The sequence below is a fragment of the Diceros bicornis genome, chromosome 35 (assembly GCF_020826845.1).
Source record: "Diceros bicornis minor isolate mBicDic1 chromosome 35, mDicBic1.mat.cur, whole genome shotgun sequence".
NCBI classification, from domain to species: Eukaryota; Metazoa; Chordata; class Mammalia; order Perissodactyla; family Rhinocerotidae; genus Diceros; species Diceros bicornis.
In genome coordinates this window covers 22,876,527-22,891,091 of record NC_080774.1, presented here as the reverse complement: position 1 = coordinate 22,891,091, position 14,565 = coordinate 22,876,527, and positions in this window count along the sequence as shown.

Here is a 14,565-nt window from a genome sequence, read left to right as displayed (position 1 = left end):
CAGGCAGAGGATCCCCTAGTGCCTGGGCTGGGTCAGGAGCTGTACCTCTGAACCAGCTGTACGCTGAGAAGCGGCCCCCTCCCTGTTCTCCTAGGAAGGACGCTGTGCCTCTGTCCTCGGCAGGTCTGGCACAGCGCTCCTGGTTGCTCACGACACGCCTGCGTGGAGGCTGTTCCGGGAGGTGGTAGAGGAGATGGGGGCCCTGGCCTGAGGGAGGGACCTGCCCCATGGGGCGGGCTGGCAGTCAGCCAGGGCTGTCCCCGTGTCTGCAGGCTGCAGCCACAAGAAGCTGAAGTTGGCTGTGTCCTCCCAGGTCCCAGGGAGGGAGGAAGAGGAAGAGATGGGGAGGGAAGACAGAGACAGAGACAAGGAGAGTGAGAGAGAGACAGGGAGAGAAAGAGAGACGGAGAGGCTGAATGTCAAAGACAGAGATAACAAGAGGCAGAGACAGAGAGAGGGACAATAAGAGAGAGAGAATGTCAGAGACAGAGAGAGAAACACAGAGACAGAGAGAGATTGAGCCCTAATGTCAGCACAGAGGCACTCGAGCCTGAGATGGAGAGAGAGCAGCTCAGAGTAGAGTCACACAAGCAGAAACAGAGATGCTGAGAGAACAGAGAGACCAAAGGAGGACAGGAGAGTGGAGAGGGGCGTGGGGGCCAGCAGTGACCCGCTTCCTACCGGGTCAGCCCTGAGCCTTTATCTGCGACTGCACGCATTATCACAGCCGCCCATGCAGAGGTATTTTGCCCGGGAAAGGGAGGCCATGGAGGTTAATAATAGCAGAGTGGGACTCAAAAGTCTGGCTGCAGAACCGTGGAGCAGGTGGCCAGGATAGTCCAGGTAGAGAATCAGCCCTGCGATCCTGCGCTGTGCCCGTCTCCCTTCTGACGGGCCTGTTGGCCCCGCTGGGCTGCTTGTGCCCAGCCCCGGTGGGATGTTCCCAGGAGCACAGCTGACCTGCCTGGACTCCTCTAGCAAGAAGGGCGGCGCCTTGTCAGGAGGGGGCTCAACGTGCAGCTAATGTTGTGGGCTCTGTAGGCACAGCTTGGCCAGGAGGGTTCAATCCTGCCTATGTCTTCCTCACTGTGTGACCTTGGCCAAGTTTCTTCCCCTGTCTGAGCCTCAGTGTTCTCCCCTGGAAAATGGGGATGGCTGCACTTGTTTCAGGGTAGGTTGCTGTGAGGAGCCTTTAAATAAACTCCTTGCCCTGTGCTCAGGAAAAAGTACCCATGTTGAATCCAAAGCATGTTACCTGTAGTTTGCAGAATGAGAAATCTGGGCAGACTGGAGAAGTCAGGCCTGGGTCAGACAGAAGGGTCAGTCTTTGGCAAAGAGAATATTGGGGCAGTATCTGGGGGTTCCCAAAGGCCCTTTGCTGCTACTAATTGTTGCCCTGAAATGCTACTATTGGCCAAGCTCTTGGGCTAAAGCAAGGAAAACCCGTGTTGAAATTCAGCTCTTCTCTAGGAGAGCTATTGTATTTACACAAGACTAGACTGAATCAGTCGTTTACTGTGGATTTGTCTGGCTTTGCAAAGCTAGTTCAGGGAACCCGTCCTCTTTCTAGGAACTCTGCCTGCAATTAGGAAGCTCTGCCACTAGGTGGCGTCTTGGGTTTGCACCTGCGCAGAAATGAGGTTTTTTTTTTTTTTTTTTTTGGCCCCCTCTGATCCACGCCTAGAAGTTGCCTTTTGAGAAGAATAGACAGGGATACAAAGACAGTTTTTAGATTGGTGGAAAAGAGTGCACTTAGCAATGTCTGCCCTTGGTGAAGGAGTAGAAAGTGCAGCTTCTGTACCAGGCATCCGGCCATCTCTAGACCGTGCTTCTGAGCAGACAAGGATGTATTTCTATTCAACGGTACTTTTTTTTTTTTTGTGAGGAAGATTAGCCCTGAGCTAAGATCTGTTGCCAATCCTCCTCTTTTTACTCAGAGAGATTGGCCCTGGGCTAACATCCATGCCCATTTTCCTGTACTTTATATGTGGGACGCTGCCACAGCACGGCTTGATAAGCGGTGCATACGTCCGCACCTGGGATCCGAACCTGGGAACCCCAGGCCGCCGAAGTGGAGCGTGCGAACTTAACCACTATGCCACCAGGCCAGCCCCCAATGGTACTTTTTAGAATAAGTGAGACTCTTTTTAAAACACCTGAGCATAAATATTAGAATTACTAATCACTGTTTCAGAAGGGATGCTTCTAAGAATGATTTTTTGTTATTCTGTAATAAAGACCATATAGTTTGGGAACAGATCCTTACGCAGCAAGATATTTAAGAAAGCAAACACGAAAGTACAGCCTTTCTTACTAGTCATGAATGGTTAAGAATTTCCATTGTTTTCCACAATAGTTTTAAAGAGAGGAACCTTTAATGCCTTTCTTACCTGTTTTTTCCTACATGCTCACAAGCAGCTGTCCCCTTGGGAGTCGAGATAGTCACAGCTCCCCTCAGGTCTGCGGCTGTCTGCTCGCTCGGCCGCTGCCTCAGCGAACCGGTTCTTGGAAGAAACTATAAAGGAGCAAGAAAGCCTTTTTGGCTGCACTCTTCTGAGGAATTGCTGAGTTTTGTAAAATCATTCTTTTTCATCCCTAATCCCTCAAAGCCTTCTTAGAATCTTTTTAGGGTTAAAACATTATAATAATATAATATCATTAAATTTTTTTAAGAAAATAAATCACTTGTAATCCATCCACCTTGATATAACGATTCCCCAGGTGTTTGGGGTTTTTGCCTCGCTTTTTTTTTTTTTTTTTTTTTTTTTTTGCCAAAGACAGAGAGGTTCTAGCGCCTTGGAAATCTTTGCCCTGCTTCCAGGCAGCTGAAAATCCTCCTTTTTTGTCTTACCTTTAGCCGTGTGTCCTGTGAAGTCAAAGCTGGTTTCATTTTCAATCTGCACTGAATGGGTCTTTATTGATAGTCACATGAGGGATCAAAGGAAGCCAGACACAGGCTGTCTTCTGCAAGGGTCGGGAGTTGTCACAGTGTCCACATACATGGCCGTCCATTCATGCTCCATATATGTAACTGTGAGCAAAGGGACGTCTGCAAGGCTGGACCCCAGATATCTTTGTGGGGATTATGGTTGTGTCTATATTTTCTTGTTTCTACTTTGCCACTCTGGTGATCTCTAATGGATCATGTTTGTAACTTAAAATGTAAGTTATTTTTCATTTAAAAAACACATTCACCACTCCTAAGTGTATATGCAAGAGAAATGAAAACATATGTCCACACAAAAAACTTGCACACAAATATTCATAGCAGCATTATTCATAATAGCCAAAAAGTGGAAACACCCAAATGTCCATCAACTGAAGAAGGGATCAACAGTGGTATATCCATGTAATGGAATATTATTCAGGCAATAAAAAGGAATAAAGTACTGATACATGCTACAATGTGGATGAACCTCAAAAACATCATGCTTAGTGAAAGAAACCAGTCACAAAAGGCCACATATTGTATGATTTCATTATGAAATGTCCAGAATAGGGAAATCTATAGAGACAAAAAGCAGGCAAGTGTGCCTAGGGCTGGGGAGGAGGCACAGTTGGAGGGAAATGGGAAGTGACTGCTAATGTGTATAGGATTTCTTTTTGTGATGATGAAAATGTTCTAAAGTTGATTGTGGTGACAGTTGCACAACTCTGAATATCCTAAAAACCATCGATTGTACACTTTAAGTGGATGAATTGTATGGTATGTAAATTATATCTCAATAAAGCTATTATGTATAAAACACACAAACGGAAAAGTTCAAACAGAACTTGAGATTTTAAAGGAAAGAAAAAAGTGTTCCTCAAGACTCTGAGGAAGGAAGCTGGGCAGGGGTGGGAGGTGAAGAGAAAGATTCAGTGATGTCTGACCTTCCTGCCCACCCTGAAACGTCACAGGACACCAACTGTGCCCTGCAGCGGGTAGCGGCCATTCTGTGGAGAGCAAGACGGATGTGGGTAACGTGGGCCCTGCCCTGGCTGAGCTCCCAGTCCAGAGAGCGAGGACAGGTGAACCCACGTTATAAACCACTGCCATAACCCATGACGGTCAGAGCCCTGGGGCTGTGGGAGCTCAGAGGCAGCCCCTGACTCCGCAGGGTTGTCGGGGGCGGGGTGGGGCTATCTAAACTGAGACTTGGTGGATGTGCAAAAGTCACCCAGGAGAAGCCCAGGGGAAGAGTCCCAGGTAGAGGGAACAGCAGTAACAGCGTGGGGGAGGCCTGAAGGCAGGAACAGGCTTGGCCCCCTGCAGGAACCAAGGGCAGGTCAACGTGTAAGAAGAGGATTGGGGGCGGGGAGCCGGAGAGAGATGCGCAGCCTGAGCGGTCAACAGGGCCGGGCCCTGGGAGCTTTGGGGGCCGCGTCTGAGCTGCTTCCTGAGGCCCTGGGAGTCACCATGAGATTTAATGGAGAGGGTCTTGGGTCTGGTCTCTGCTTTTGAAAGATCCCTCTGGCTGCAAGGGCCAGAGGCTGGGAGGCAGGAGTGGTTGCAGTAGCCCAGCTTGGAGGATGGTGTCTGGGACTATACTGATGGGTTGAGTGGTGACCCTCAAAAGATATGTCCAGGTGCTGGAACCTGAGAATGTGTCCTTTTTTGGACAAAAAGTCTTTGCAGATGTAATTAAATTAAGGAGCCTGAGATGATATCACCCTCGATTACCTGAGTGGGCCCTAAATCCAATGACAAATGTCCTTATAAATGACACCCAGAGGACAGACAGAGAAGAGGAGAAGGTGAATCTGAAGACACAGGCAGAAGCTGGGGTGGTGCAGCCACAAGCCAAGGAACGCCTGGGCCACCAGAAGCTGCAACAGGCAAGGAAGTATCCTCCCCTAGAGCCTTTGGAGGGAGCGCAGCCCTGCTGACGCCTTGACTTCTGACTTCCGGCCTCCAGAACTGTGAGAGAATAAATTTCTGCTGTGTTAAGCCACCAAGATTGTGGTAATTTTGGGGGGCAGCCCTAGGACACTAATACAGGAGGTCACCATGGGATAGAGAGAAGTCACCAGATTCTAGAGATTTGGGGGAGGTAGAAATAACCTCCCCACACATACCTCTTCTTCTGCCCGAATACTTTTTACTCTAACTGCAATATTTTGAGTCTCATTCCTCCAACTGAGAGCTGTGTTGCTCACCTGTATAACGGGATGATAACAGCCGCCCTGCAGCTAAGGCTTGGGGAGCACGGATGCCTCGTGCCTGGCACACAGCAAGCATTTGATACAGGATAGTGATGGTTATAAATTCATAAAACCTTAGAGAGCGTGTGAAATAGCATTTCACTTTACAAATGTCCCCGACCGTCAGAACCTTCCCCACTGGCTCCTGGGCAGCTGAGAGGAGTAACTGCATCGTGGAACAGAGTAGGATTGAATTGTGTCCCCACAAAGGACGTTGAAGTCCTGACCCTTGGTACCTGTGGATGTGGCCTTATCTAGAAATAGAGTCTTTGCAGAAGATCAAGTTGAGATGAGGTCATAAGGGTGGGCCCTAATCCGATATGACTGTGTCCCTATAAAATGGGAAATTTGGACACAGAGACAGACATGCATAGCGGGAAGATGATGTGAAGACACAGGGAGGAGCCCTTCTATAAGCCAAGAGACGCCTGCGGCCGCGAGAAGCTGGGAGAAAGCAATGGAACTGATCCTCTCTCTCGGCCCTCAGAAGGAACCAATGCTGCTGACACCTTGATTTCAGACTTCTGGCCTCCTGAACTGTGAAACAACAAATTTCTGTTGTTTAAGTCACTCAGTTTGTGGTACTCGGTTATGGCAGCCCCAGGACACTAATACTGGCGGGAATAAGATGGGTCTCACCGTTTGAGGAAACTGGGCAGTATCCAGGGCCTGTGGGAATACCTGGGGGCTGGTGCCGACCCCCCGCCCCCAACAGTCACTGTCCAGGCCTGTGGCCAGGCTTGGCTGCCTCTCTGGCCCCCACTACCCCAGCAGGAGGGCAACAGACACTTCCAGAAGTCTGGGATGCATTTGGTAAACCCTGGCAAAGGGGTTTCAAGTTCAGCCCCATCCCGGTCAGCGGGGGAACCGCCATCTGGATCCCGTTTGCTGTCCCCTGGCAGGGGAATCTGAGCAGAACTGTGGAAAGTGGTCAGGGAGGGGCGGCTCTCTTTGTAGCCAGTGCCGCGGGTGGGGAGACAGCACGCCCTGCCGCTTACTTGCTGGGTGACCACAGGCTGCTCATGTCACCTCCCTTGTCTTGGTTTTCTCGCCTATAAAATGAGGACAATAGTAGAATTTACCTCCAAATGTTGCTGCCAGGATTCAGTGGCATAATGCAAAGAGCAGGATGCTTGATGAAGGGAAACTTTAGATTTTTTTTAATCTTTTTAAAAAATTGTGGTAAAATATATATAATATAAAATTTATCATTTTAACCATTTTTAAATATACAGTTCAGTGGCATTAAGTACATTCACATTGTTGTGCAACCATCACCCCTATCAGTCTCCAGAACTCTTTTCATCTCCCAAACTGAAACTCTGTACCCATTAAACACCCATCCCCTCCTCCCCTCGGCCCCTGGCAACCACCTTTCTACTTTCTGTCCATGGATGTGACTACTCTAGATACCTCTTGTATAAGTGGAATCATATAATATTTGGCCTTTTGTGACAGGCTAATTTCACTTAGCATAATGTCCTCAAAATCCATCCAACACGTGTTGTAGCATGTGTCAGAATTTCCTTTCGATTTTTTTTTTTTTTTTTGTGAGGAGATCAGCCCTGAGCTAACATCCGCCAATCCTCCTCCTTTTTTTTTTGCTGAGGAAGATGGCCCTGGGCTAACATCGGTGCCTATCTTCCTCTACTTTATATGGGGCGCTGCCACAGCATGGCTTACCAAGCAGTGAGTCGGTGCACGCCCGGGATCCGAACCAGCGAACCGCGGGCCGCCGCAGCGGAGCGCGCGCACTTAACCGCTTGCGCCACCGGGCCGGCCCCTCGATTTTTTTTTTTAATGAGAAAAATATCATTAGTTGCTCTATGCTGCGGGAAGTCCCACCACCTTGGGCAGAAGTGCTGAGCAGCCTCCCTGCCAATGTGGCTGAGGGACAAGCCGGCGCCGTGGGCCTGGAGGAAAAAGCCCTGCGACAGGATCTGCTCTTGGCGCCGCCTGCCTCCCAACCTCTTGTGTGGGAGAAGGAAGGGGGAATTTTCTTAGGGATGCTGGAGCTCCTGACTCATTCCCTTTTGAGTTTCTAAAGTTTCTAGAAGGAGATCCTTGGGTTCCAGGCACCAGACTGGGCTGGGGGTCGCTGGTTCCCCGCCTGCCCAGGGGTGGGGTGGGGTGAGGAAATGGCTGTGTGCGCAAACACTATGTGTGAACTAAAAAGGGGGCGCGGCTAAAACGCTGCGGGGACTGGGCTAATCTGGGAGTGCCTCAGCCAGCATCTGGCAGGGGTCCCGGAAATCTCCCCTCCAGGGTTGCGTCTGAGTTCAGGTTCTACCGTAAGTGCAGCCAGGCTGGCCCCTGCCTGAGAGAACCCTGAGGTTCCCAGACATATCGCAGGAGCGGGACCCACACTGCAGCGGGGACAGAGCCTGCTCATGATGGAGGGTGGGGGCCAGCCTCCCTGGGCCAGGGTCCTAGTGGGTGCTCCCAGAGGACGGCATCCTTGTTCCCTGGGTCATTGCTCCCTCTGACCTCCTACTCCCAGGGCCCAGGGAGCCTTGCTCCCAGCACATAAGTGGCCTGGACACTGGTCCCCACACCCCGGAATGGGTCTTGGATGGCTGGTGGACTGAAAAGGCCTGGGGTCTTCTGCACAGCGATCTTTGTTGTCATCCAGAGAGAAGAGGTGCAGAGGGAGGTGGGGTCAAGCATGGGGCCAGGAGGTCAGATAGACTTGGGCCACCCATTGGCCTGAGCAGGGCTCTTCACCTCCCTCCACCAGCTGCAGTCTCCTCACCTATAAACTGGAGATAATAACTGTGGCCACCTGCTGGGGCGGGCAAGGACTCGGTGGGGTGACGTACAAGGTCCAGCCTGAGCCTGGCGCATTATGGGTAAATGGCCTGGAGAGGGGACAGCTGCCTGGACTGAATGCGCATTAGGATGCCCTCTGGAATGTTTTTTTTTTGGATGCATCAGCTCACTTTCTAGCCACTGGCCTCTTCTAGAAGTTGCACACAGATAAAAGATTCCAGTTAATGAGGATTCTGGTTAAAGTTTTAAAATTCACAGCAAGCCCACTCCGCATAATAATGTATCAGAAACACAACAATCCTTTAATCTAGAAGGAATTAATTGTTGGGCCCAGAAATTCAGGGCACGGTGACAGAATCCTTAATTTCTTAGGCTGATGGTTTCAAAAAGCGACTGATTTTAGACTGGCTTCTCTCGACGCGGAAGTCAGACTCCCACAGTTCTGACAAAGGGCGGGATTGTCTTGATGTCTTACTCAGAGAGAATCATGTATGTGGGGCCTGAATTAATGTCAGCTCTGAATTTTTCTTGCTGGGTGGAACGTGGCAGACTTGAACGCCTAGGAGATTCAATGCTGGCTCTGTGGCCCAAACATACCGGGCGCTGTACGGAGCATGTCATCGCTCGTCCCACACACATTTGCTGAGCGCCCACTCGGAGCCCAAGTACACGTTCAAGGTCACGTTCGTTGTTGGCAATGCAGGAGCAGGCGTGACCCGCCTCGAAGACAGACCAGGGTCAGATAACTGTAATTATCTACATAATAAGGAAATATTATCTACATAATAAGGAAATTATGTTCAAGAAGGAATCAGGGCATATGAAAGAGAATAACAGGGACGTAATTTAGATGTCAGGGCTTGGAGTGGGTGGGTCCATCTCAAAGAAAACCTTTGTAAGCCAAAAGCTGAAGGACGAGGGGAATTAACTGGTGAAGAGTGAACAGGATGGTGTCACTGGGCGAGGAAACACCCTGTGCAAAGGCCCTGAGGTAGGAATATGCGGTTATAGGAGCAAGGGGCTATTCTCAAGAAGCTGATAGTCACTGAGGCATGGAGGCAAGAAAAGAAAAATCATGATCATCATTGTAGTAGTCAGACGAAGGTGAAGCATCATAAATGCTTCAAATGGGCTCGTGTGCTCTGGGCTCTGTGCTATGCCCAGGGGACTCTGAGCTCCATTTAGGTCCCAAAATGGACCATCCTCGGTGCAAACTGGGAGGCAGGCGACAGTTAAGGGCACAGGTTCTGGGTCAGATGACCTGGCTTTGCCTCCTGACCCCCCTTTTAAGACAAGAGAAAAGGCCTCCAACTCCCAGCACAGCAGCTTATTTTAAAAATTTATATTATATTGTCATATGACATTAGTTATTTTAAACAATTTTGATGAGGTATAATTGACTGCAATAAACTGTACACACTTAGAGTGTACAATTTGGTCAGATTTGACCTATGTCTACACCCGGGAAACCATCTCCACAATCAAGATAATGAATCCATCCCCCAACCAGAGTTCCCTTGTGCCCTTCGTAATCCCTCCCTCTTGCCCCTTCCCTGATCCCCAGGCAACCACTGACCTGCTTTCTGTCACCATGGATGACTTTGCGTTTTCTAGAGTTTTATATAAATCGTATGGTCTGCACTGTTTTTTGGTGTGGCTTCTTCCACTCTACATAATTATTCTGAGACTCATTCATTGTTGTGTACATCAATAGTTCATTCCCAGGCTGGCCCCGTGGCCTAGCGGTTAAGTGCGTGTGCTCCGCTACTGGTGGCCCGGGTTCGGATCCCGGGCGCGCACCGACACACGGCTTCTCCGGCCATGCTGAGGCCGCGTCCCACATACAGCAACTAGAAGGATGTGCAACTGTGACACACAACTATCTACTGGGGCTTTGGGGAAACAAAAAAAAAGAGAAGTTGCCATTTGTACTCGAGTTTGAAGAATCAGCAGAAGGTTTAAAAAAAAAAAAAAAGTTCATTCCCTTTCCTTGCTAAGTATGTTCCACAGCTTGTTTATCCATTCAGCTGTTGATGGTGTAGATCCAGTCGATGCTATGGCTTTCACTTTGGGGCCACTATGAATAAAGCTGCTGTGAACATTTGCATACAAGTTTTTGTGTGGACATACATTTCTTTCTTTTTTTTTTGGTGAGGAAGATCAGCCCTGAGCTAACATCTGATGCCAATCTTCCTCTTTTTGCTGAAGAAGACTGGCCCTGGGCTAACATCTGTGCCCATCTTCCTCTACTTTATATGGGACGCCGCCACAGCATGGCCTGACAAGTGGTGTGTCGGTGCACGCCCGGGATCCGAACCTGCGAACCCAGGGCAGCCACAGCCAAGCACGTGCACTTAACTGCTACCCTACCGGGCCATCCCTGGAAATGCATTTTCATTTCTCTTGGGTAGAGACCTAGCAGTGGAATTGCTGGGTCATAGGGTAGGTGTTTGTGGACTTTTAAAGAAATTGCCAAACTATTTTCCAAAGTGGTTGTAAGACAGACTATGAGAGCTAGAGTTTCTCCTCATCCTCACCAACACTTAGTATTGCCATCATTAATTTTAGCCATTGTAAGAGGTATGCAGTGGTCTCACTGTGGTTTGAATTTGCATTTCCCCAATGAGTAATGATGTTGAGCTTCTTTTCATGTGTTTATTTGCCATCCATACATGTTTTTTGGTAAAGTATCTGTGCAAATTGTTTGCCCCCCCTTTTTAAATTGAGTTGTTTGTTTTCACATTGTGAGTTTTGAGAGTTCTTTATATATTCTGGATACAAGTCTTTTATCAGATATGTGATTTACAAATACTTTCTGTCAATCTGTGACTCATCTTTTCATTCCCTTAACATTGTCTTTCAAAGAGCAGATGTTCTTCATTTTGGTGAAGTCCAATTTATTGATATTTGATTTGTGGATTGTGCTTTTGGTGTCATATCTAGGAAATCTTTGCCTAACCCAAGGTTGCAAAGATTTTTTTCCCCTACCTCTTCTTCTAGAAGTTTTATAGTTTTAGATTTTATATTTAGGTTTATGATCTATTTTTGAGTTAATTTTTGTATATAGTGCAAGCTGTGGATCAAAATTCCTTTTTTTTCACATGTGGATATCTGTATTAATTGCCTGAGGATGCCATAACAAGTTACCACATACTTGGTGGCTTAAAACAACAGAAATTTATTCTCTCACTGTTCTGGAGGCTGGAAGTCTGAAATCTGGGTGTTGACAGGGCCATGCTCCCTCTGGTGGCTCTGTGAGAAAATCCATTCCTCGTATCTTCTAGCTTCTGGTGGCTGCCCGGCATTCCTTGGCTTGTCCTCACACCACTCCCCTCTCTGCCTCTAACTTCACACCACCTTCTCCTTGTGTGTCTCTCCTCTGTGTCTCTTATAAAAATACTTGTCATTGGATTTAGGACCCACACAGACAATCCAGGATGATCTTCTCATTCAAGATCCTTAACTTAATTACATCTGCAAAGACCATTTTTCCAAATAAGGTAATATTCACGAGTTCCAGGAATTAGGATGTGGACATATTTTGGGGGTGGGGCCACCATTCAACCCACTATAATTGTTTCAGCATCATTTGTTGAAAATACTATCCTTTCTCTACAAAATTGCCTTTGCACCTTTGTTGAAAATCAATTGACCATAGACATATATGAGTCTAATTCTTGACTCTTTGTTCCATTCCATTAAACTACTTGTCTATTTTTACACCAATGTCATACTGTCTTTTTTTTTTTTTAAAGATTTTTATTTATTTATTTATTTATTCCCTCCAAAGCCCCAGTAGATAGTTGTATGTCATAGCTGCACATCCTTCTAGTTGCTGTATGTGGGATGCGGCCTCAGCATGGCCGGAGAAGCGGTGCGTTGGTGCGCGCCCGGGATCCGAACCTGGGCCGCCAGCAGTGGAGCGCACGCACTTAACCGCTAAGCCACGGGGCCGGCCCTCATACTGTCTTAATTGCTGTAGTTTTATAATAAGTCTTGAAGTCAGGTATGTAAGTCCTCCAACTTTCTTCTTCTTTTTTAAAGTTGTTTTGACTATTCTAAGTCCTTTGCATTTCCATACAAATTTTAGAATCAGCTTGTCAATTTCTACAAAAAAGCCTGCTGGGATTTTGACTAGGATTATGTTGCATCTATAGATTGATTTAGGAAGAACTGACATCTAGACAATATTGAGTCTTTCAATCCATGAACATGGTATACCTCTCCACTTATTTAGACTTTTTATTTTTATTTTGCTGAGGAAGATTGGCCCTGAGCTAACATCTGTGCCAATATTCCTCTATTTTGTATATGGGATGCCACCACAGCATGGCTTGATGAGTGGTATGCAGGTCTGCGCCTGGAATCCTAACCCACGAACCCCAGGCTGCTGAAGCAGAGCATGCAAACTTAACCACTATGCCACCAGACTGGCCCCTATTTAGACTTTTTAAATTTCTTGCAACAATCTACATTTTCTGTTATATTTATCCCTAAGTATTTCATATTTTTATGCTTTTTAAATTTTTATGTAAATAGTATTTTTAAAAATTTTAACTTCCAATTATTTTTTGCTAGTAATACTATTGATTTTTGTACATTGATCTTGTATCTTGATTAGTTCTAGTTGCTTTTTTGTAAATTCCATCAGATTTTCAACATAGATGTACATGCTATTTGCTGATAAAGGCAGTTTTTCTTCTTTCTCTCAAATACGGATGCCTTTTATTTCTTTTTCTTGCCTGATAATATTGGCTAGAACCTCCAGTACAATGCTGAATAGAAGTGGTGAGAGTAAACTGGCCTGTCTTATTCATGATCTTGGGGGGAAAGCTCTCAGCCTTTCCCCATAAAGATGGCGTTAGCTGTAGGGTTCTTTTCTGGGGTGGTAGATGTAAGGAAGTTCCCTTCTATTCCTGATTTGCTTAAAGTTTTTATCTGCATTTATTGAGATGATCTTATAGTTTTTATTTTTAAGTATGTTTAATGGTAAATCACACTGATTGATTTTCCAATGTTAAAGCAACTTTGCATTCTTCAGAGAAAACCCATTTGGTTGTGATGTATTACTCTTTTTGTATATTATATATATATATATATTTATTTATTTATTTATTGTTTTTTTGTGAGGAAGACTAGCCCTGAGCTAACATCCAATGCCAGTCCTCCTCTTTTTTGCTGAGGAAGACTGGCCCTGGGTTAACATCCATGCCCATCTTCCCCTACTTTGTATGGGACACTGCCACAGCATGGCTTAGCAAGTGGTGCATCGGTGCACACCTGGGATCTGAACTGGCAAACCCCAGGCTGCGTGCGCACTTAACTGCTTGGGCCACTGGGCCGGCCCCTATATTTTTTTATATATTCAATTTTATATTCATTATATATATTCAAATATATATATTTATATATTATATATTCAGAGACAGCTTCTAGAATAGTGGTGTCTGGTCCCTCTCCCCAAACCACTAAAATTGATAAAAATTATTTGGAAAAAACAACCATTTAAAGTGTCTGGAAATTGTCTTAAGTGCATACAGCAAACAAAGACACATGTATTCAAGAAAATCTACTAAATCTCAGAACAGCAAGAGTCAGTAGCATTTGAACTATGGCCCATTCTCTCCCTCTCCCACCCACCTGAGCTTATAAAGAATCAGCAAGCTTAAGGATAGACTGATAGAGATTATGCAATCTGAAGAACAGAGAGAGAAAAGAATGCAGAAAAATGAACAGAGCCATAGAGAAATGTGAGACACCATTAAGTGCACCAACACATGCATAATGGGAGCACCAGAGGAGAAGAGAGAGAGAAAGCAGAAGAAAACTACTTAAAGAACTAATGGCTGAGGACTCCCCACATTTGATGAAAATATTAATCTACATATCCAAGAAGCTTAATGGACTCCAAGTAGGAAAAATGCAAAGAGATCCACACCCAAATACATGGTAGTAAAGAAATCCAAAGACAAAGAGTAATTCTTGAAAGCAGCAAGAGAAAAATGAGTCATCATATACAAGAGACCCTCTATAAGACTAACAGCTGACTTCTCATCAGAGACAATGGAGACTAGAAGGCAAAGTGCTGAAAGGAAGAATAAGTCAACCAAGAATCTTATATCCAGCAAAAACTATCTTTCAAAACTGAAAGTGAAATAAAGACATTCCGAGATAAACAAAAACTAAGATAATTTATTATACATTATTGGATTCAATTTGCCAAAATTTTGTTAAGAATTTTTGTTTTGGGGGCCAGCCCCATGGCGTAGCAGTTAAGTGCATGCGCTCCACTGCTGGTGTCCTGGGTTCAGATCCTGGATGCACACCAATGCACTGCTTATCAGGCCATGCTGTGGTGGCATCCCATATAAAGTGGAGAAAGACAGGCAGAGATGTTAGCCCAGGGCCAGTCTTCCTCAGCAAAAAGAGGAGGATTGGCATGGATGTTAGCTCAGGGCTGATCTTCCTCACAAAAAAAAAAAAAAAAGAATTTTTGTTTCTATGTTCATGAGTGATATTGTGGTTTTTCTATTCTTATAATACTGTTGTCTAGTTTTGGTATCAGTGAAATAATGACCTCATAGAATGAATTGGGAAATATTCCTTCCTGTT